At 44.5% G+C, this 22,330-nt stretch overlaps 1 pseudogene; it reads right to left on the bottom strand.

The window, feature by feature from the left end:
• Positions 1–1,631: 1,631 nt before the first annotated feature.
• LOC115302381 overlaps positions 1,632–22,330 on the bottom strand; it is a 42,170-nt pseudogene continuing 21,471 nt past the window's right edge.

Genomic DNA, 22,330 nt, shown 5'->3' with positions numbered 1-22,330 from the left:
ACCCTTCCCCAGTCCCCTCCTAGAGCCAAGCCTAAGCCAGTTCTGCCTTAGGGTCACTTGAGGGGGGCCCAGCAGAGGAGGATCCAGAGGGTGCTGCCACATGCTGTCCCCGGGGCACCACCGTCCTCCAAGGGCCCGGCTCTCTGCTGAGCTCCTACCCTGCACTGGCATCCCTGGAATAGCATCTCATTTAATCTTGTCATCAGCCCAGAGAGGAGCCGATTGATTGCCGCTAGCTCCATTGGTTTGCCACCAGCTTCATTGGTTTTGCAGATGAGGCTATTGAGGCTCAGAGATGTTAAGCAACTCCCCTCAGTCGCACAGCCAGTAAGGAACTGAGCTGGGATTTGCACCTGGAGGACTGGATCTCCGAAGGTGGGGTTCATTCCATCAGCAGGAAGCTCTCAAACAGTGTTGCTGGGGAGATGCTTAGGGATGTGCACTGGGAGGCCTCTGGAAGGAGGGCGGGGCGAGGGTTGAGGTAGGGGCGTTTAAGGCGAGGAATAGCTCCCGGTTTGATCACGCATCCACCACACACCGCATCTCCCTCCTGGCTCGGAAGGGAGTCTTTGCAAGCAGGGGCAGGTGGGGGCGTCCAGATCACGTAGACTCGGCGTCTTTCAAACCCTGCAGGACGGAGTACCCACAGTCGGGGTAAAATTTGTACTTACAAGTTGATATGTCTATATTTATTAAAAAGAGGATCTCCGTGTTGAACACAAAATGTACTGGTGTGGTTTTGACAGTGAGCAGAAATCCAGAGAAGGAAGCTTAGGGATGGCGAAGAAATAATGGCTGGGGTGCCAGGATGGCTCCATCATTTAAACCTCTGACTCTTGACTTCGGCCCAGGTCATGATCTTGTGGTCTGTGAGTTTGAGCCCCATGTCGGGCTGTGTCCTGACGGTGCAGAGCCGGTTTGAGATTCTCCTCTCTCTCCCTCTGCCCTACTCATGCTCTCTCTTTCTCTCTTTCTCTTTCTCAAAATAGTTAAATAATTAAACTTAAAAAAGTTAAAAAAATCATGGTGTAGGATTTGAAGCTATGACTCTCTGGGTTCAGAATCGCTTGGTGGTTCCATATTACCTTGTTTCTCTAAACCCAGACAGGAGTAGTCATTCCAAAGTAAAAATAATCCAAGGCGAGGAGACAGCCACCATCCATAGCAGGCAGTCACGACAGGGCACAACTTTCCTTTGACCTTGCTCCTGGGATGCCTTCCTTTCTTCCCGCGAGGACAGGGCACTCCAGGCATCTGCCTTTGATGGGCTGGGGCCACGGCCCTGCAGAGACAGGACACATACCTGTGGTCTGGGGCCTCTCTCACACCCCAAGAAATGCCATTTGCAGATGGGGAAGACGGAGAACATGTGAGAAGACAGGAAGGAGAAAAATCAACAGACACATGGCCGGCGTCCTGGGAGGTAGGGCCACGGCCCAGGGAGAGAAAATAGGCCGCAACCACAAGTCGGGCATAAACACAGAGGCACCAAGGCCTGATTTGTTGGAAGAAACTGCACTGGGCAGGGTTGGGGAGAGGAGGTTTGCTGCGTGTGCCCAAAGGAGCTTGAGAGGGGTCCTGGATGTTGAGAAGCTGGGCTTCTGAGCCCAAAGCAAAGAGGAGTGAATCTTTCAGAGGGGCAGGGCCTCCAGGGTCTCTCCATCACTGTGCTTCTGGCTCTGGCCTCCTGCAGGGCCAAACACGGGCCTCAGTGTGGGGAGTAGAAGCCTGCTTCTAACCTTGTCGGGAAAGAATGTTCTGGCCAGGAGTGACCCAAGGAAGAGACCCGTGGGGGCCTGGCAGCTGTGGGGCAGTGAGTACCTCAGACCATCTCTTTCTTCTCTGCCTTTTCTCATCAAAAACAACTCTACGGACTGGGTGGCTCAGTCGGTTGAGCGTCCGCTTTGGCTCAGGTCATGATTTCATGGTCAGTGAGTTCGAGCCCTGCGTCAGGCTTTGTGCTGATAGCTCAGAGCCTGGAGCCTGCTTCAGATTCTGTGTCACCCTCTCTCTCTGACCCTTCCCTGCTTGTGCTGTCTTTCTCTGTCTCTCAAAAAAAAAAAACAACAAAAAAAACCCAACAACCCCCAAAACAACTTTATGGACCTGCTGGTAGTTGGAGCTGCCCATCTGGGTGTGGAGATGGCTTCCAATGGCTTCTTCCTTTGTCCCGGGACTGGCTGACCATCCAGCAGCTAGTGCCTGCTCAGTTCAAGGGCAGTGGCTGGGGGGTGGGGGGCAGGGAAGACAAGAGTACCTCCTGCGGACACTTTGCAGGGTCAGCTCACCCAGCCCCCAGGTAACCCTCTCCTCAGGTGTGAATACACGGTGAACACATGTTTCCTGATGTGGCTGGGAATGGCCTTGGGTCCCAGAACAACACTGGGACTGTGAGGGCCGCCAGGAGAGACCCTGCCCAGAGAGAACCATTTCGGGGGCCTGCTTTTCCCCACCTGTCAATTAAATGGATGCAGCCACAGTATGTTCCCTCACCTTTCTGGGCCAAGAGAGAGGACGTGGAGTCCGGAGGCAGGGGCCTTCACTCTCCTGATTACTTGCAGGGTAAAGCTGCAGCCTTCACGTCGGGAAGGGGGGTTGAGGCGACAAAGATGATAGTAATAGTAATCATCATCATCATCATCATCATCCCCATAGCACCTGCTCTCCTTACGGCCCTGGCTGATCCTACAGCCAGATGAGGGGACAAATGTGACTCTTCCATGCAGACTGTGAACCATGATTCCCACGTGTCACAGGCTGAATTATGGCCCCTCAAACTCACAGGTTGAACTCCTAATCTCTGCTACCTCAGAATGTGACTAGATTTGGAGGTAAGGTCTTTGAAGAGAACAGTCAAGTAAAATAAGGTCCAAATTCAATATGACCAGAGTCCTGGGGCACATGGGTGGCTCAGTTGGCTAAGTGTTTGACTTCAGCTCAGGTCCTGATCTCATGGCTCATGAGTTCAAGTTCCACATCCGGTTCTGTGCTGACACCTCAGAGCCTGGACCTTGCTTCAGATTTTGTCTCTTTCTCTCTCTGTCTCTCCCCTGCTTGTGCTCTCTTTCTCTCTTTCTAATATAAATGAACATTAAAAAAAACTTTAAAAAAGCTATATGACTGGAGTCCTGATAAAAAGAGGGGGTTAGGACAGATATACACAGAGGGAAGACCATGTGAAAACACAGGGAGAAGACGGCTATCTGCAAACTGAGGAGAAAGACCTCAGGGGAGACCAATCTTGCCAAGCCCTTGACCTCAGACTTCCAGCTCCAGAACTGCGAGGAAGCAACTTTTTATTGTTTAAATACCCCCAGTCTGTGGTCATTTTGTGACAGCCCAGGGTCGCTGTGACAACACATCAGGACTCCAGACATACCCAGGCACAGGTGAAGAATGACACACCAGTGCTTGGGTTGCCTATGATAGGCTCCAGAGAAGGGGGAGGGGAGTGACAGGAAGCACAAAACTGTCATCCAAGGGCAGTCAGGGAAGGCTTCATGGAGGAGGTCAATTCAACTTCGGTTTTCTATAAAATGGGGCTGATGGTAGTTCCTTTCTCAGAGCGGTTGGGAAGACAGAATGAGGGCATCCATGGAAAATGGCCCTAGAGGGTACATGGGGTAAATTTCACTATAATTTTTACTGTTTTTATTTTTGAAGTGTGCCGAGATCTGGGGGTAGAGAATGGAGAAGTGTGGGAAAAGGCAAAACATCGGGGAGGGGACAGAGAAACCTGCTGGCCAAGGAAGGGGGACCTCGTATGGTGAGTGGAGGGACAGGATGGGATTGCTACAGACATCAGGAGGGTGGTGATTATGAACCTAATCATGTGAATGGATCTTCTCCCAAGACCAGTTTTAAAAAATGTTTTTATTTATTTTTGAAAGAGAAGGAGAGAGAGAATGAGCAGGGAACGAGTAGAGAGAGAGGGAGACACAGAATGTGAAGCAGGCTCCAAGCTGTCAGCACAGAGCCTGATGCGGGGCTTGAACCCACAAACCATGAGATCATGACCTGAGCCAAAGTCAGATGCTTAGCTGACTGAGCCACCCAGATGCCCCACAAGACCAGTTTTAAATGTTCCTGTCTGATCCAATTCCCTAGTGCCAGAGTTATCCATAAAAACGTAAGATCTCAAAAAACAGGGAAAGACCAGAGCATGGGTGTATATGGGCAGACCTTCAACATCCCGGATCCTGTGAGATGGGTGAAAATCCTCATTTGGAATTTATCAGCTATCGTTTGTGAGGATTTGGGGGCCAGGCTTTTCATAGCCCACTCATCACTGGATTGGCCCAATATCAATTCACTTATTCATTCATTCATGTCACAGATATTTATTAGTCTTTTTATGCATGGGGCCCTTCAGCTGTGTGCTGGATATTGGGCAGACAGGTGCACAAGCTATACACAGCTCCTGGTTTCCTGGGGGATTTATCTTACTTCAGTCTGTGGAGGACCGTCTGCCTCCTGTCTAGGCCCCTGGCTGGGGGAGTTCCTGGGGAGGGGCAATAGGAAGAGAAAGTCTCTTCCACCGCTCAGCCCGGTGCTGAGCTTCTGAACGTGCGCTCAGTAAAAGAGTGAGTTGTCTGTGGGGACTCCGGGAGGAGCTGTAAGAGGAAGGCGTGAAGTATGTAAAAGCAGGTCTGGGATGGTTGCCATCAATAACACTCAGGCTTTTAATCCTGCTTTAATGTTAATGACGGCTGTGACAACAGTTGTATGATGCAGGCTAATAATAGTCAGTGTCTAATGGAAGGAAGGAGTATAGTTTATTATGGTAAGACCTCTTTCCAGAAGCTGCAAGAAGACTAATATCCTGCAGTCTGGAGTGGCTATGAAGCTCTCCTTGGCCCTTGATCAGGGCCAGCAAATATATGGTAAACATATCATTATGACTCCCATTCCTGCACCTGTGGCAGGCAGCACTAATCAACCTGCTGATCTCACGATCTCTCTCAGAAAAGCACCTGCTGAAATTAGCACAGGGATCAAGCTGATTTATTGTCTCCCCTGGGTACTAAGGGTTTGACTTAGTTTATACCACAGACTGGGTGGCTTATTAACAGCAGAAATTTACTTCCCACAGTTATGGAGGCTGGGAAGTCCAAGATCAAAGCATTGGTGTGGTTGTATTCTGGTGATAGCCCTCTTCCTGGTTCATAGCTGGTATCTTTTCAGTGTGTCTTCACATGGGAGAGGGAGCCTGGGGGGGCTTTGGGGGGGTCTTGTTATAAAATAACAACACTAATCCTTTTCATGGGGGCTCGCCTTCATGACCTAAGCACCTCCCAAAGGCCTCACTTCCTAATACAACTGCATTGGGGGTTAGGATTTCAACGTAGGAATTTGGGGGTGCACACACATTCAGGCCATAGCAGGGATTTTACACTGACCTAGACCCAAGATCCCAGGACCTCATTTCTCAACAAGCCCCTCAGAACCATTAGGGCCCTGGGAACCTATTAAAATGCAGATTCCTGGGATTGACCCCAGAGTATGGAATCCGAATCTTCAGGGTGGGGATGTCAGAATTTTCATTTCACAGATGCTGCCCAGGTAGGTGACTCTTTACAGATATTGCTAGCCACCACCCTAGGGAGCAGGACTCATATAGGTGCTTTCTTTTTTTGGCTGTGTGCTGGAACGGTGTGTGCCAGAAGGGGTGTGTGCCGGAAGGGGCGTGTGCTAGGACCTGCTGGGGGGTCTTGAGGCTCTCTGCAGAGTTAATTCTGGCGACGATCATTTTTAGACACAAGGTCTCATTCTTGCTGCTCTAATAAACTGTTAGCGCTTTACAGGTGTGAGGGGCAAGATCAGCTAAGAGCTAAGAGCACAAGTTCTGGCTGCTTCTGTCAGGTTCAAGTTTCAACCATGCCACTCACTAGGGGTGAAGCCCTGGGGTTCCTTAGTTCCTTTAGCCTCAGTGTCCCCATCTGTTAAATGATGATGCTTGCAGTACTCACCATGGGCTGTGATGGGATTAGACAGGTCCATACACGTGAAGTACTTGGAATAGTATTCAGTCTCACCCGGTAAGTGTTCACTCTTTTTAAATCATCTTTGAGGGTCGTCCGGGTGGCTCAGTAGGTTGGGCATCCGACTTTGGCTCAGATCATGATCTCATAGTTGTGAGTTCAAGCCCCATGTCGGGCTTGCTGCTGTCAGTGCACAGCATGCTTTGGATCCTCTTTCTGCCTCTCCCCTGCTTACACACACTTTCTCTCTCTCTCAAAAATAAATAAAACATTAAAAAAATTTAAATTATTTTTGACAAGGGAAAAACTTCCCTTGTCCATGCTACAGTTTCCAGGAAACTCACCACATAAAGTGAGGTGTACCAAAGTTAATAGCTTACATGGTCAGTACGTTTTTACCTATTTCTGGCCAAGATACTGCTTAAAAAACACATCCTTAGGGGAAATGGAGAACAGGGGGCACTAGACACAGTATGAACTCCCTCTACCTCAGTGGTTCTTTACCATAGTTGATTTTGTCCTCTGGGGACATTTGGCTGAATCTAGAGACATTTTTGGCTGTCACAGCTTGCAAGGACCAGAGATACTACCAGCTTCTCATGGGTTGAGGCCAGGGATGCTGCTAAACATCTTATACTGCACAGGACAGTCCCCACAATAAGGAATTATCTGGTCCCAAATGACAATAGTGCTACTGTTGAGAAATCCTGGCACCGCAACAGGAGGTCGTCTTTAAAGTGGAAAAGTTATGGGATTCAGAGTCCAAGAGACCAGGGTTTGCCTTCTGAGTCTCCATGTGTCCACTGTCTCCAGAATGAGTTCCCCAACCCCCATAGATGCTGCATTACCCATAGGAAAGCATGGAGATTACTACAGCATGCTTTGGAGGCTTACTGTAAGTTGTGTGAGATAACGTACATAAAATGCTAAACATGGTGTCCAGCACAGGAAATTCACTCAAGAAATTCCTCATTCCTTCCTTCAGTGGAAAATGATTTTTCATTTTCCCTTCAGCCTCCTACATCGGGAGGAAGACTCCTAGTGTACGTTAACCTGCCATCATTGCTCTCATTTTGTAATTCTTTAGTCATCTTTGTGCTGTTCTGCCGGTTTCTGTCCAGTTTTCTCAAGCCCTTCTGTTGTGGAGCTAGATTCAGATCCCCAGGGCTAAGGAACGGGCGGATTATTGCAAAATTCCCATTTATACACGTGTGTGTGCCTTCCGAATGGCAACCTTGCCCTGCTGACACATCATAATCTGGTTGACCCTCTGGGCTTTCCACCTGCCTCTTTATCTATGCATTTCTTTTAGGTATACAACTTCATGGTCTCTTGAGTTTCATGAAGAATTATCAGTGATCATTGATAAGGAGATAGAAATAAAAACAGGTCAAGAGACAAATGTAAACAGATGGGTACGAGAAAGCTATAGTTAAAAGACAGAAGACCCAGGGAGGTTTCTGGTAGAAAAGCGAAGAGAACTGAATGAAGAATGAATTATATAGCAAGTTGCAGGGCAACATTGGGGGCAGCTAATCAGCCTTTGCTGTGCATTGGAGAAGAGTTGTGATGGTGGCACAAGGGAGTCAAGTGGCTGGGCGGGCATGCCAGTCCATCCCCGTGGACTCATGGCCAGTCTGCCCCTTGGGATCCCCTTGGGAGCCCTGAGGCCTCACTCCCTGGCATGACGCCGTAGAAGAGGGCAGCCATCAGAGCCTGGGCTCTGTAATCAAATAGACCTTGACTGGCTCTAGCCTTCATCACTAATGGCCCTGAATGACTGAGGGCAAAGTATCTCCCTCATCAAGACTCCAAGTTTGCAATGGTGAAATTGCAAAATCAGCAGTAAAACGGTGTCTCTTCCTAGGAGTGAGTTGTAAAGTAACACATATAAAACACTGAACACAGGGCTGGACACATTGTAAATGCTCAATAAATATTATTGATGATGAAGAAAATGATGGTCACATGATTGCCTGCTCTGGCTTTCTTGTCTGGTTATTTATACACATACAGGACTACATGTGCTTGAAAAGGTGAACTACAAACATATATATGTGCATACACACCTAAACATGTAGATGCACACGTGTGTCAGTATGTACATATAGGTACCTATTTTAGCCTTTCAAGCACATGCAGTTTTTGTCCTGGAACTGATTTATAGGCATCTCTTCTCACTTCTGAGGTCAGTGACATCATGTTGGTAGCTTGGCCATGGCGGGAATATTTTATAGCGTGGAAATTGTCAAACCCATACATCAAGGGTTTTCTCCCCCCACAGAGAGCCAATTTACCGGCATACCACTGTGTACATGTCCCTTGCATCTCCAATTAGATTCTGAATTCCTTTAGGGCTCTGAATGTGGTGCATTCACTCTTTGATCCCCACAGGGCTTTGCGTGTGTCTTTTGTACAGTAGGCTTCAAAGGATGGAATGAGTCAATAGGACGTAGGGTGAGTGGATGAAAGCAAAGGAGAGGATATAGCAGAAGTGGACTTGATAAAAGGGAAAGAGAAAGTTATTTCAGAAAAAGTGGGAGATGAGCCACCAGGAAGGGAGTGAAGATCAAGAAGGGGAGTGTTTGGATGCGTAACATGGTTTTGTGACAGAAAAGAGGAATCTAGAAATTTAAAAAAAATCCAGAGAGAAGAATGAAATGGAGGTCAAGAGTGGATTCCACCTGGTTTCAGAACACCGTTGGTAGAGTGTTTTTTGAGTTCTTTTCTTTTAGATCAGTGGCACTGTTTCAAAATATTGAGACAATTAAGGAATTGTTTATGTGAGTGAAAGATAGGAATCAATCTAATGCCCAAGACTAGGGGGTTGGTAAGCTAAATGCAGTACATTCATTTTATAAAATGCTTTGAGGTCGTAAAAAAGATGACAAGTTCCAATAACGTGCAGTGAGAGCAATGATAAAGAGCATGGAAAACGAGAACAATGTTATTCGTAATGTTAAAGCGGGTTAAAAACAGTATGTACAATCACATGTTTGTGTAAATATGTATGTATGGAGAAATGTCTGGGGGAGAGTTCACATTAGAACATTCAAGGTAGTTACTTCTGGTAGGGGGAGTTTTTCTTCCTTTTTTGTTTATTGGAATTTTCTATTTTTTTCCTATTACAATATGTCTTTAATTAAAAATAAAATACTTAAACTATGTTTTTCAGTTTGCCTCCCATACATTTATATATATTTAGATGTGTAACTACACACACACACACACACACACATATGCATGCTTGTCTTTATTGACTTTCTTTTTTTAAAAAATCTATCCCTTAATTTTTATTAAGAGAAGTTTCAAACATGCGTCCATGGAGAGTCATTAGCGTAATAAACCAACATGTATCCATCATCCACCTTCAAAAATTAAAAACCCAGCCAATCATTACAAAAATATTTTTAATGTTTATTTATTTTCAAGAGAGAACACGAGTGGGTGGCAGAGGGGCAGAGAGAGAGGGGGACAGAGGATTGGAAGCAGGGTCTGTGCTGACAGCAGAGAACCCCATGAAGGGCTCAAGCTCATGAACTGTGAGATCATGACCTGAGCCAAAGTCCTATGCTCAACTGACTGAGCCACACAGGCGCCCTTGGCCAATTAGTTTTAAACTATAGGTATCCCTTATATCCTTTCCATCTCTTCTTTTTCCTTATTGACTTTCAAGGTCATGGTTTCCTTAAGATGATTAGCAGAGTGACTAATAAGAGATCTGTGGGCCAAAAAAGGATTTTCTCTGACTTGAGGATTTATCTGTATGAAACGATTTCTATCGATTTAACAAAGCATAGTTATAACTTTGGAACTCTGAGCAAATTGCTTTGTTTGGGAAAAAGTCCTCTTCATGAAAGTGGGACTGTCCCCAAGAATTACCGAGTCTGTATCAGCACTGGGGAGGAGGCATTGTTGAACCGTGACTCCCCGGAGCAGCTGGAAAAGCTGGAGGCTTCCATCAGAATGACAAGACAATTCCAAACACCCCAGCCTCCCAGAAATGAAGCGCTGGTGGGGTCTGAAGGCCTCTGGATCCCGGGACAGCACCACTGCATTCTGTGCGTGGTGGACGGCAGGTGAGAGAATGATGGCAGAGGTACCCAGGGCAGATCCTGAGTCACTGATGGAAGATGTGTTGCTGCCCTCCGGGAACAAGTTGAGTGGGAGGTAGACCAGTGAGCTGTCATTTCCTGTAATGTGTGGTTAGAGCTGCAAATGAGCAGGCATAGGGGAGAGAGCCTCACGGGTTTCTCAGTCTATCTTCTGGTTGGACAATGGAAAAATTGGGACTTTTCTTCATGTTCCATTTTTCTGAGAGGCAGAATGGCATGGTAGCAAAGAGATTGGTGTCTGGAGCTGGAGTGATGGGGTTTCAGTTCTGGCTCTGTGTGCATCTTGGGTAGATGACTTAAATACTCTGTACCTCAATTTAATGATCTGTGAAACGGATATAGTAAGAGTCTTGGCCTCACTGGGTTTTGTGAGGGTCAATGGGGGCAATGTTCATGAAGCACTTAGAGCAGTGCCTGGTGCCCTTGGAAATGTTTGGTGTATTATTATTCTCAGTTTCTTCTTTCTTTTTCCCTCCCCCCACCATTCTCATCTTTTTTTTCTTCCCCTCTTTCTACACCTCTCTCTCTCTTTTATCCTTCCCACCATGTCGATTCCATCATCAAGGGATTAACCACTAGCTTCTGAAAAAAAATGGGATTTTTCTCCGAGATTCTTTCCTTCTAGAGTGAGACCTCACCTTTTGAGATTGGTGCAGACAGAGCCAGGTTACTTCTTCACACAATTTACCAAGTGATTTTACCAGCAAAATACTTATTTGCTAAGTGAATACTTGCTTACTTTCCCCAGCACCTTGCATATGCCGGGGATGAGACCGTTTACCCAACATGATTTCTACATTATCCTCCCAACCTCAGAAAGGTTAGGTGACACATTCAAGGTCTAACAGGTATGAGTTCCTGTCATCTGCTGTCAAGGCAAGAGCTGGTGACACCCAGTTCTCTACGGGACAGATGACCTCCTTGTATGGGCATGTGGATCAAGCCCATGTGGATCTTTCTCCCAGAGTCCCTCAGTGACGGCACAGTGTCACTGTCCTCCACAGCCTCCTGTCCTCCAGGGCTAGCCCACGATGGTTTGCTACGGCTCTTATGAATTCATCAGCACATGAAGTAAGAAAAGAATATTCTCCTGCATCAGAAGAAAGATCTTTGCATTCTTTATTTTACCAATATACATATCATAGGAATAACCCAGCTAATGGAAACTCCATGTTGTCTATGACACTATTAACTAACTGAGGGACAATCTCGTGTGTGCTGGGTAGGTGGCAGGTGGTGGGCGCGTCATGGGGCAGCGAATGTGTGTGTGGCGGGGATGGGCGTACACGCTGGGAATACATGAGGACTGGCATTGGACAGTGCGATAGATCCACAGTTTCAGATGAGTTTAGTAATGTTGCTGCTGATTTTTTGGGGGTGGTGAAGGGGTGAAGAATCCTGGGGGAGATACACCATAACATAGACAGCCTTGGTTCCCCCTTTCTTTCTCCCCTTCTTCCCTGTGACATTCCGCCCCGTAAGCAGAAGAGGCCTGTCCACATTCAGGTTCTGGAGACTCAGGTCCTACACTGAAAAGGTTTTTTAGCAAAGGATTTTCACTTCCTCTAGAAAAGTAGCTGCGTCTTTTTGACACAGAGATTCTCCTGCTGATGTGACAGGAAGGCAATGGCAACAGCAGCAAAAGGCACATTTTACTATATTTTTATAAAGCTTAGGAATTTAGAACATATTTTTATGTTTATCATTTTAGTCGACTATCAGATTTTTTTTTTTTTTAAAAAGACCTTCAGAGACATGGCTTGCTCAAGGTCATGTTGTCACTGAGTAAAAGAGCACGTGCAATTTAAATATTGATGCGCTCAATTAAAATGCCTTCCCCAAAGGCTGCATCAATTTTCAGTCCCATCCCGGGCTTACCAGGGTCCTCATTCTCTCATATGCTGGCAACAAAGTCTTTTCGTTCTGCTAATTTGATGGATTAAAACTATCTCACTATGTTAAATAACACTGCTGCACGAACTGCTGAGGCTGATGATCTTTTCATCCATTTATCACCTATTTATGTTTAGTTTTTGCAGATTATTTATTCATACTCTTTGGTCATTTTCCTATTGATGTGCCAAATTGATATACTTTCATGCACCATTTTAATTCCCTTGTTGCTTCTTTTGCCATATATCTTTGAACTGTTTTCTTAGTGGCTGCCCTGGGCTTACCATTAACATCTTAATTTATAACAATGTAGTTCAGATTAATATCAACTTAATTACACTAGGGCATAAAAACTGTGCTCTCTGATATCTTTGTTTCTTCTCCCTCTTTATGCTGTTAATACCACAAATTACATACACTATATGACCATCAACACAGCACGTTTACAATCACTATTTATTTATTTAGTTTATTTTTGGTATGCTTCACACCCAGAGTGGAGCCCAACTCGAGGCTTGATTTCACGACCCTGAGCTCAAGATCTGAGCTGAGATCAAGGGTCCGATGCTTAATCATCTGAGCCACACAGGTGCACCTATAATTACTTTTAAATAAACTTTTTTATACTATTTTAATTTTTTTATGCTTTTATAAACTTTTAGTGTATTCTTACAATTTGTAGAAACATGTATACTTTATTTCACTCCGTTGTCTCTTAAATCAGGAAAGGGGACAAAATAGGACTTACAGACAAAAAATAAATTTATACTGTCATTTGTATTTGCCTATACAGTTGCCTATATCAGTACTCTGTCTTTCTGCATGTGGATTTGAATCACTGTTTAATGTTCTTTCATTTGTGCCTAAAGGGAGCTCTTTATTGTTTCTTTTAGGGCAAATCTTCTTGTAAGAATTCTCTCAGTTTTTGTTTATCTGGGAACGTCTTAATTTCTCTTTCACTTGTTTTTCCAGATCATTCTCTGTGGCTTAATATAGTGAGGTCTCTATGGCTTAATGTAATAAAAATTGACAAATATTAGCATAATAAAAGTTAACATTCCAACATGAATGTACTGAGGAGGCCACTGTCCAGCTACTTACCTCCCCTCTGCAGCTCAGAGCCCGACATTCTTTGAACGTGGCCTTCGACATCTTCCCTGGCTGCTTTGCCTTTTTTGCTTCAGCTACAGTAGAGGAAAGAACACCAGATTCCCACATGGGTTGGATCCGTGTTACTTCTGTTCATCTTCAGTTTGCCTGTGCTCAACCACATGGCCTCACCTAACTGCACTGTTGTCCGGTTGTGTGCCCTGAAGAAAGGGGAGAGAGTCTGGTGACCAATGGCTAGCCCCTGCCTCTTCTAGCAGTAAAGAGAGGGTTTGTCTTTTATTCGCTTGTGTTGATAATGACAGATTTACAGGGAAGGGACATCGGATGATATCTTTTTCTCTTTTATTTTTGAAGGATAATTTTGCCAGATAAAGAATTCTTGGTTGATGGATTTTTTTTCTTCTTGCAGCTCTTTGAATATCATTCCATTGTATTCTGACCTCTCTGGTTTCTGGTAAGAAATCAGAGTTAATCTTATTGAGGTTCCTATTGATGACTCACTTTTGTCTTGTGGGTTCAAGACTCTCTTCTGTATTTTGACTGCTTTATGATGATGTCTGGGTGTGGATCTCTTTGAATTTTTTTTAATGCTTTTTATTTATTTTTGAGAGACAGAGAGAGACAGTGCAAGCAGAGGAGGGTCAGAGAGAGGGAGATACAGAATCTGAAACAGGCTCAAGGCTCTGAGCTAGCTGTCAGCACAGAGCCCGACACGGGGCTCAAACCCACGAATCATGAGATCTGACCTGAGCCGAAGCTGGACCCTTAACCGACTGAGCCACCCAGGCGCCCCTGATCTCTTTGAATTTATCCCAGGTGGAGTTCATTGAGTTTCTTAGATATGTAGATTAATGCTTTTCATAAAGTTTGGGAAGCGTCTGGTAATTATTTCTTTAAATAGTCTTTCTATTCTTTTCTTCTGACACTCTCATAATTCCCATGTTGGTACACTTGATAGTGTCCCATACCTCTCTGAGACTCTGTTCATTTTTCTTCTTCTTTTGTTTTTTCCTGTTCCTTAGATTGGATGAGTAGACTGACCTATTTTCACATTTGCTAAGTCTTTCCTCTATCTGCTTAAATCTGTTATTGAACCTGTCTAGTTATCTCCATTTTAGATATTATACTTTTCAAATCCAGAATTTCTATTTGGTTCCTTTTATGCTTTCTGTGTCTTCATTGATGTTCTCTACTTGAGAAGACAGCATCTCCATACTTTCTTTTAGATTTTTAAAAGTTTATTTATTTATTTATTTGTTGAGACAGAGACAGAGAGAGAGAGAGAATATGAATATGAATCCCAAGTTGACTCTGAGCTGTCAACAGGGCTCAAACTCATGATCCGTGAGATCATGACCTAAGTCAAAACCAAGAGTCAGATGTCTGACTGACTTAAAACCACCCAGGAGATTCTTCTTTAGTTTTTTTTTTTTTTTTTTGACATGCTTTCCTTTAGCTCTTTGAACATATTTATTAAATTTTTTTATGTTTATTAATTTTTGAGAGAGAGAGAGATGGGGTGTGACTGGGGAGAGGTAGAGAGAGAGGGAGACTCAGAATCAGAAGCAGGGTCCAGGATCAAAGCTGTCAGCACAGAGCCTGATGAGGAGCTCAAACTCACAGACTTTGAGATCATGACCTGAGCCGAAGTCAGACACCCAACCCACTGAGCCACCCAGTGCCCCACTTTGAACATATTTAAAATAGCATATTTAAATGTTTGTCTAATTAGTCCGATGTATGGACTTCCACAGGACCTGTTTCTGTTTATTTCTTTTTTTCCTCTTGTGAATGGGCCATACTCCATTTTTTCATTTGTTTGCATGTTTTGTAATTTTTTTGTTAAAAACTGTACATTTAAAATCATATAATGTGGTGACTTTGGAAGTCAGATTCTCTCCCCTCCCCATGGTTTGTTATTTTTTTTGCTACTTGTTGTAGTAGTAGTTGTTTGTTTATGAAATCTTTTGATGTAATTCTGTAAAGTCTGTTCTCTATGTTATGTGTGACAACTGAAGTCTTGTATCTAGCTTATGGGCAGCTAATGGTTTGAATAGAGATTTTCTTCTTTTCTTAAAATATTTTTTGTTAACATTTATTTATTTTTGAGAGAGAGACAGAGATAGAATGCAGGAGAGGGTCAGAGAGAGAGGGAGACAGAATCTGAAGCAGGCTCCAAGCTCTGAGTTGTCAACACAGAGCCCGAAGTGGGGCTCGAACTCGGGGACCATGATATCATGACCTGAGCCTAAGTGAGATGCTTAACCCAGTGAGCCACCCAGACGCTCCTTGAATAGAGATTTCCTTAAATGCTTAGAACCACTAAACCTTCCAGTATTTGCATAATGCTCTGTATGCAAGCATGCGTTAGTACTCAGGCTAGAAGTTTACAGCCCTGCCTTCCCCTTCCATGTGTGCACAGCGTCAGGGCCAGCCAGAGGTGAGAGCTATAGTGTTCTCAAGTCTTTACCAATTTATTATTTTTTAAAATGTTTTCATTTATTTTTTTTTGAGAGAGAGAGACAGCGTGAACAGGGGAGGGTCAGAGACAGAGGAAAACACAGAATCTGAAGCAGGCTCCAGGCTCTGAGCTAGTGGTCAGTACAGAGCCTGATGTGGGGCTCGAACTCATGAACTGTGAGATCATGACCTGAGCAGAAGCTGGACGCTTAACTGACTGAGCCATCCAGCCGCCCCTCTCAAGTCTTTACCAGACATGTACATGACCACAGTTATGTGCACAGCCCTATGTGTGCGTGTGGCCTTTTGGATTCCCAGGAATATGTTGGACTATTTCAAAGTCCCTATGGACATCTTACTCCTCAGCTATTCCTTTTAATTGTTTAAAAAAGGTTTTGGCCAGGTGGTTGTTTGCCCCAACTGTGATGATTGCCTCGGGCAACTGTAATGTTAAAAAATTGCTGCTGATGTTTTTGATAAAAGCTCAGGGAAATCCTATTTGTATGGGGCAAGCTCGGAGTCAGGTCAAATAAAGACAAACTGAGTGGGATTTCCCGGGGAGATGTCAGACAGGATAAATTACGACAGCTCTCTGGGCCTGAAGCTTCGTGGGAGCTCCAACTTCATTCTGTCTCCTCTAGTGGCTGCTGGACTGCTAGTTTTTACTGTGTTGGAGGGGTTGGTTTTCTTTTTGAAGGATTTTTAAAAATGTTTTATTTATTTTTAGGGGAGAGAGAGAGAGAGAGAGCGAGCGAGAGCAAGGGAGGGTCAGAGAGAGAGGGAGACACAGAATCTGAAGAAAGGCTCCAGGCTCTAGCAAGCTGTCAGCACAGAGCCTGGCACGGGGTTCGAACCCAAGAACGGTGAGATCATGACCTGAGCTGAAGCCGGATGGTCAACCGACTGAGCCACCCAGGCGCTCCTTGGAGAGGTTGGTTTTCAAGACTACAGCAGGGCTAGGGAGAGAGGGCTGGGAAGAGGGCAAGTTGAAATGCTTTTAGGATCACCATTTGTACTGAGATTTAGTCATTTCTTCTTCTTTTTTTCTTTGTCAAGAGAGTATGAGAGAGGGGCAGAGAGAGAAAACCTTAAGCAGGCTCCACGCTCAGTGCAGAGCCTTACATGGAACTATGACTCTACGACCCTGGGATCTTGACCTGAACTGAAATCAAGAGCCAGATGTTCAGTTGAACATCTCTGAGCTGCCCGGGTGCCTCACCATCTCTTCTTGAATAAAATCTCCACGGACTGCTGCAAGCCTTTGGTAAAATGTCAAAGTTCTGAAAAAGTTGATTTTGGCAATTTTTTGCTTGGTTTTCATTTCTTTAATAGAGGAGAGGAACCCCAGAGGTCCTTATTCGATGATTTCTGCTGATGTCATTTCTTATTAATTAAAACATTTTTTATGTTTATTTCTTTTTGAGAGAGAGAGGTGGGGGAGGGGCAGAGAGAGGCCGAGTCACAGACTCCAAAGCAGTCTCCAGGATCTGAGCTGTCTGCACAGAGCTTGACTTCAGGGCTCAAGCTAATGAACCACAAGATCCTGACCAGAGCTGAAGTTGGGCACTTAGCTGACTGAGCTACCCATGCCTCCCTTATTAATTTTTTTTAGTGTGTTTATTACTGAGACAGAAACAGAGCATGAGTGGGGGAAGGGCAGAGAGCGGGGGAGACACAGAATCGGAAGACAGGTTCCAGGCTCTGAGCTGTCAGCACAGAGCCCGACATGGAGCCACGAACCGTGAGATCATGAGCTGAAGTCGATCGCTTAACCGACTGAGCCACCCAGGTGCCCCCCTTATTAATTTTTAATTGCGTCCGTGTAGGTATGAACACGTGTTAAGCAAATAAACACACACAGGCACACACATATGCAGAGTTATACATTTTCCCCTAAGAGCTGCCACGGCTAAACCTCATGAGTTTTGATGTGCTGTGCCTTCGTTATCATTTATTAAGAAACATTTTCTCATTTTCTTCATTGTTTTAAATTTATCATTCCCCTCATCCGCTTTTATCTTCTCACATATAATAATGATCAAGGGGGGCTTACCATTGCTTCTTCTTGCATTATGCTTCAGTGTTTATTTAGAGTAAGTTGTAAGTTTTATCCACTTATCTGTTAATCATCCACCATTTGGCAACCCTGCATCTTTCTGGTTCTTACTTAATTTTTCATTGTTTTCAGTATTCTTGAATAACTCTTCAGTCAGAGCCTGGATATAAACATTCTGAGTTAATGACTAGAAAAGTCTTCGTTTTATGGTATAACCATGCTTTTGCTGGGTGTAGAACTGTAGGTTCAAAATAAATTTCTCTGGGGGCGCATGGGTGGCTCATTCAGTTAAGCACCTGACTTCAGCTCAGGTCATGATCTCTCGGTTTGTGAGTTCGAGCCCTGCATCGGGCTCTGGGCTGATAGCTTGGTGCCTGGAGCCTTCTTCAGATTCTTGTCTCCCTCTTTCTCTCTCCTCCTCCACTCGCACTCTGTCTCTGTCTCTCAAAAGTGACTAAACGCTAAAAAAGAAAAAAAATTAAAAACATATTCTCTGTGACTTGGGTGCTCTTTTCTTTCAAAATCCAGCATTGTTGAAAAAGTTTCATATCAGTCTGTTTCTTATTTCTTTAAAGGTGAGGTGCTTTGCTTTGGAGATACTTTTTAGAAATTTCTTGGTATCTTAGGAGTACTAACATTTCATCAAGCATAATACTCCATTTATTACTTGTCGTAAAAACTTGGGCTAGTGTTTTTAGTATCTGTAATAATTGCCTGCATGGGGGAAATGATGATTCCAAAGTCAGGTGTGCTGTGAGAATTAAAATATATACTCCATGTGGACCAGTTAGTCCAGTGCCTTGCTCTGAAAGAGATCAGTATTTTTTTGTTATTATTTGCTCTGCTGTTTTCAATGGGCTCTTTTAATCTGAATACTCAGGCTTTTCTTCCATTGAGCATTTTTTCCCAGTTTCCTGATTTCTCTCTGCCCATTTTTCCCTTTTCTCCTCTCTGTGAACAGAAGTTGGGCTTCTCAGATAAATTCTTTAAATGTCTTTGTCTCATATTTGAAAATCTGTCTTTTCCATATGTACTGGGAGACTTTTACCTTAATCCTCACCCTTCACATGATTGCTTTTCTCTAAGCATCTAGGGCTCTCATTTCCTTATTGTATTTCTTACTGTATTTAGTCTATGGATGGTACCTTTCTATTTATCGGAGCTTTTATAAATTTATTCTAAAATCAAGTTAACCACAACAAAACCCAGCAAATCCATTCTTCATCATTTAAAGAAATGAGGGATGGGGCACCTGGGTGGCTCAGTTGGTTATGCGTCTGACTTCAGCTCAGGTCATGATCTCCTTGTTCATGAGTTTGAGCCTCTCATCGGGCTCTGTGCTGACAGCTCAGAGCCTGGAGCCTCCTTTGGGTTCTGTGTTTCTCTCTCTCTGTCTCTGCCTCTCCCCTGCTCATGATCTGTCTTTCTCTCTCTTAACAAAAGAAAAACATTAAAGAGATGAGGGTAAGAGTGTAAGTAGTTAATCAATCTTAAATCAATACTTTGATCTCATCTCTTGCTTTGCTCTCTCTCCCAAAGACAGTTTTGTGATGACTTTTGCTTTTTTTTTTTTTTTTGGTAGATTCCAAAAGTCCTGTTCTCTGTAGAAATTTTGTAAGATTAAAAGAAACACAAATAAGAAATAAACATTGCTATTAATCCCACCAGCTTTCTAAAGATAATATTAACATTTTCTTGTATTGTTATGCATATGAAAAACAGAATAGTTGTGTGCATTTATTCTTGTGTTTATGTTACATATATTGTGGCCATACTTACATATGAGACTTCTAAACATTTTTCTTAGTAAATGTATAATATGTGAATATATCAACATTTACTGACTCAATCCCCTCATTGTTAAACATTTCTGTTTCATTAGTGCAACATTGTGCATCCTCATAGATAAATATTTGCACAAGCCTATGGCTATTTTCTTAGAATACATGACTGAGACCTCTTGCACAGACTTCACCCTTATTATTCCAAAAGCATGTCCAGAGAAAGTCATGTGAAATTATGATCCTATCAGCAATGAGGGCTGTGATTTAATGTAAGAATCCCTTAACTTCGGTGGGAGATATGAAGAAGGAACACAATTTCATCCAATACGGTGCTTTCCAAAGCTGGTCAGTCATCAAAATCATCGGGGGGTGCTTATTTAAACCACAGATTCTTGGACCCATCCTTGGAAATTCTGATTCACTAGGTCCAGCGCTGGCCCCAGGAATCTATATTTTTAACAAGCTCCCAGGTGATTCTAATAATTAAATGAGTTTAGGAAACAGGATTTAGCAAGTGGGGGGGAGGATGGGAACAGGTGGGCAGATGTTGGGGGGGGTCCTGGATGTTTCCTAGTAGGGGAGAGAGTGATGGTAAGAACAGAAAATGGGCATTTTGAAGGTTGGACTGACCCCTTTGGAGACTGTTCCGATGTGAAGAGCAAAGGTACAAGCTCTCAGTGAAGTCTTAAAATCTGGAGCACGTGAAACTTGGGTGACCATGGTGTCACCAATTGTCTGGGGGGATGGGGTAGTCCCGGAACTGACACCTGGATTCCCCATCAGCTCTGTTATTGCGTGCCACGTGAGACTGGAAACTCCCTTCCCTCCTCCAGTCTGTGAGCAGAAGGGGTTGGATCCCATCAGGGACTTTTCAAAGCTTGGGAGCCTAATGTCCCAGTGGGGGAGGGGTGGCCAAGCAGGGGAAAGCCCAGGCTTTGCCCCAACTCACCCTGCTCCGGGGTCACCAGCTCTATCTGCTTTCTGCGGGGGTCATATTTAAGATTCTGTTTCAAACTTCTGCTGCCAAAAGGTCTGAAAATCTCCAGACTAGACGACCTTTCAGTTCTACACAGCCATATAATGTTGTGAACCAAGCTCAGAGGGAGGAGGAACGGTCCAGGACATGGGATTGAGTGACTCAGAAGGACAGTCAAGAATGGACATTTGAGACCTCCTTTTAATTTGAGGGCTGACCCTTTGGGTTGTGGCGGTAGCTCTCACTTTCCATCTCAGAATCATTACATTGCTGGGGTCAACACAGATGACCTCTAAGGGGAAACTATGGCCACCTTCCCATCAGAGACTGACATTAAACTTGCTGGGGGAAGCCCCTTATTTCCTAGGACCCTGATGCCCAGACCATCATGGAGGTTCCTCCACTAAAACTTTGGTCATGTCTTATCCGTCTTAACATTTTTCACCAGTAGGATCTGTCTGACCTTCTTTCCGCCTGCTTTCAAGCTGGGAATTCAAGGTGTTCTGAATTCTGAGCAAACAAAGCTCCGGCTAACTTGCGGCTTTGATCTCTGAGTATTCATAGGAGCAAGAAGGGAGGAGACGAGCCAGGGGCCCTGGAGGAATTAACTGTAAAAACCTGGCGAGGCTTTGTTGGACGGGGAGGCTGGGGTGGGGTGTTGGGTGTCTGGGGAACAGATGTGAGTCTGACTTGATCTCCTGCAGCTGCAGGCGGAGGTTTGCCAGAGGTGAATGCGAGTTCCCGCAGCGGCCAAACTTCCTCTCGGCCGAAGCCCACCAGTGGTCCGTCCTCCCTCCGGACCTGGAGTCAGTGCAGGAGTTTGCAATTTGATTCCAGCGACTAACAGGTTGGATGGAGAAAGGGTTTCTTTTGAGAAGCCAGGGATTTGATGGGTTTTATCTCTGTGTTATTACACTCATTTCTAAACATTCCAGAGAGGAACCTTCCTCAGGAACCTTTTACTGCTTTCTGATCTCAATTAAAATGATGGGCAGGGCAAGGTGGGACTGGGTTACAAAATGAGCTACTTCCTCCAGACCAGTGAGTCTTTGAGTTTGTTCCTCCGGATACTAGTCCCAAGAGGAGTTCCCCAAGGTACTCCAAAAGGTTCACTGTCAAATAGGTTCAGGAAATGTTGCACGTTGTGTTTTCTCCCCCGGAGATTCGCAAAAAAATTTGAATACCTAAGGCTCTGCAATGTTCCATGCTCAAGTGTATTCTTTGATGGTAGTAAACGGAAAATGACTTGAACTTCATTGACCAGGGAATCATAATGTCTTCTTGGTAGGGAAGGGGCACCGATTGATATAACACGGATCACACTTTCAGGAAGCCTGGTCTACAGATCAGGGAAAGAGGCAGAGGGTTCTCGGGGTGCCTGGGTGGCTCAATTGGTTGAGTGTCCCGCTTCCGGCATCGGCTCAGGTCATGATCTCACGGTTCGTGGGTTCGAGCCCCACGTTGGGCTCTGTGCTGACCACTAGCTCAGAGCCTGGGGCCTGCTTTGGATTCTGTGTCTCCGTTTCTCTCTGACCCTCCCCTGCTCATGCTGTCTCTCTCTGTCTCTCAAAAATAAATAAGAAAACATAAAAAAAATTAAAAAAGAGGCAGAGGGTTCTCTCTGGTATCCCCAGGGTGGGAGTTCTGGAAGTTTCTCCCTTTTTCCAGAGTGCATCAATAATTTGGGTGTTCTTTCTTAGGAAGTCACCCCTCTGTTTTATTCTAGATAGAGTAGTTCTGCTTTCAGTTTCATTTGAAGAAAAAAAAAACATCGATAAGCTGAAACAAGATAGAGTCAAATCCCCACATACAGGGGAAAAAAATCAAGACTTAGAATTAGGCAGGTTCTTTTTTAAGATTTTTTTAAAAATTTCTTTATTTATTTTGAGAGACAGAGAGTGTGAGTCAGGGAGGAGAGAGGAGAAAGAGAACACCAACGGGCTCTGTGCTGTCAG

The sequence above is a fragment of the Suricata suricatta genome, chromosome 9 (assembly GCF_006229205.1).
Source record: "Suricata suricatta isolate VVHF042 chromosome 9, meerkat_22Aug2017_6uvM2_HiC, whole genome shotgun sequence".
In the NCBI taxonomy this organism is placed as follows: domain Eukaryota; kingdom Metazoa; phylum Chordata; class Mammalia; order Carnivora; family Herpestidae; genus Suricata; species Suricata suricatta.
Note: the sequence above shows the minus strand (reverse complement) of the source record. Positions and strands in the feature narration are given on the sequence as shown.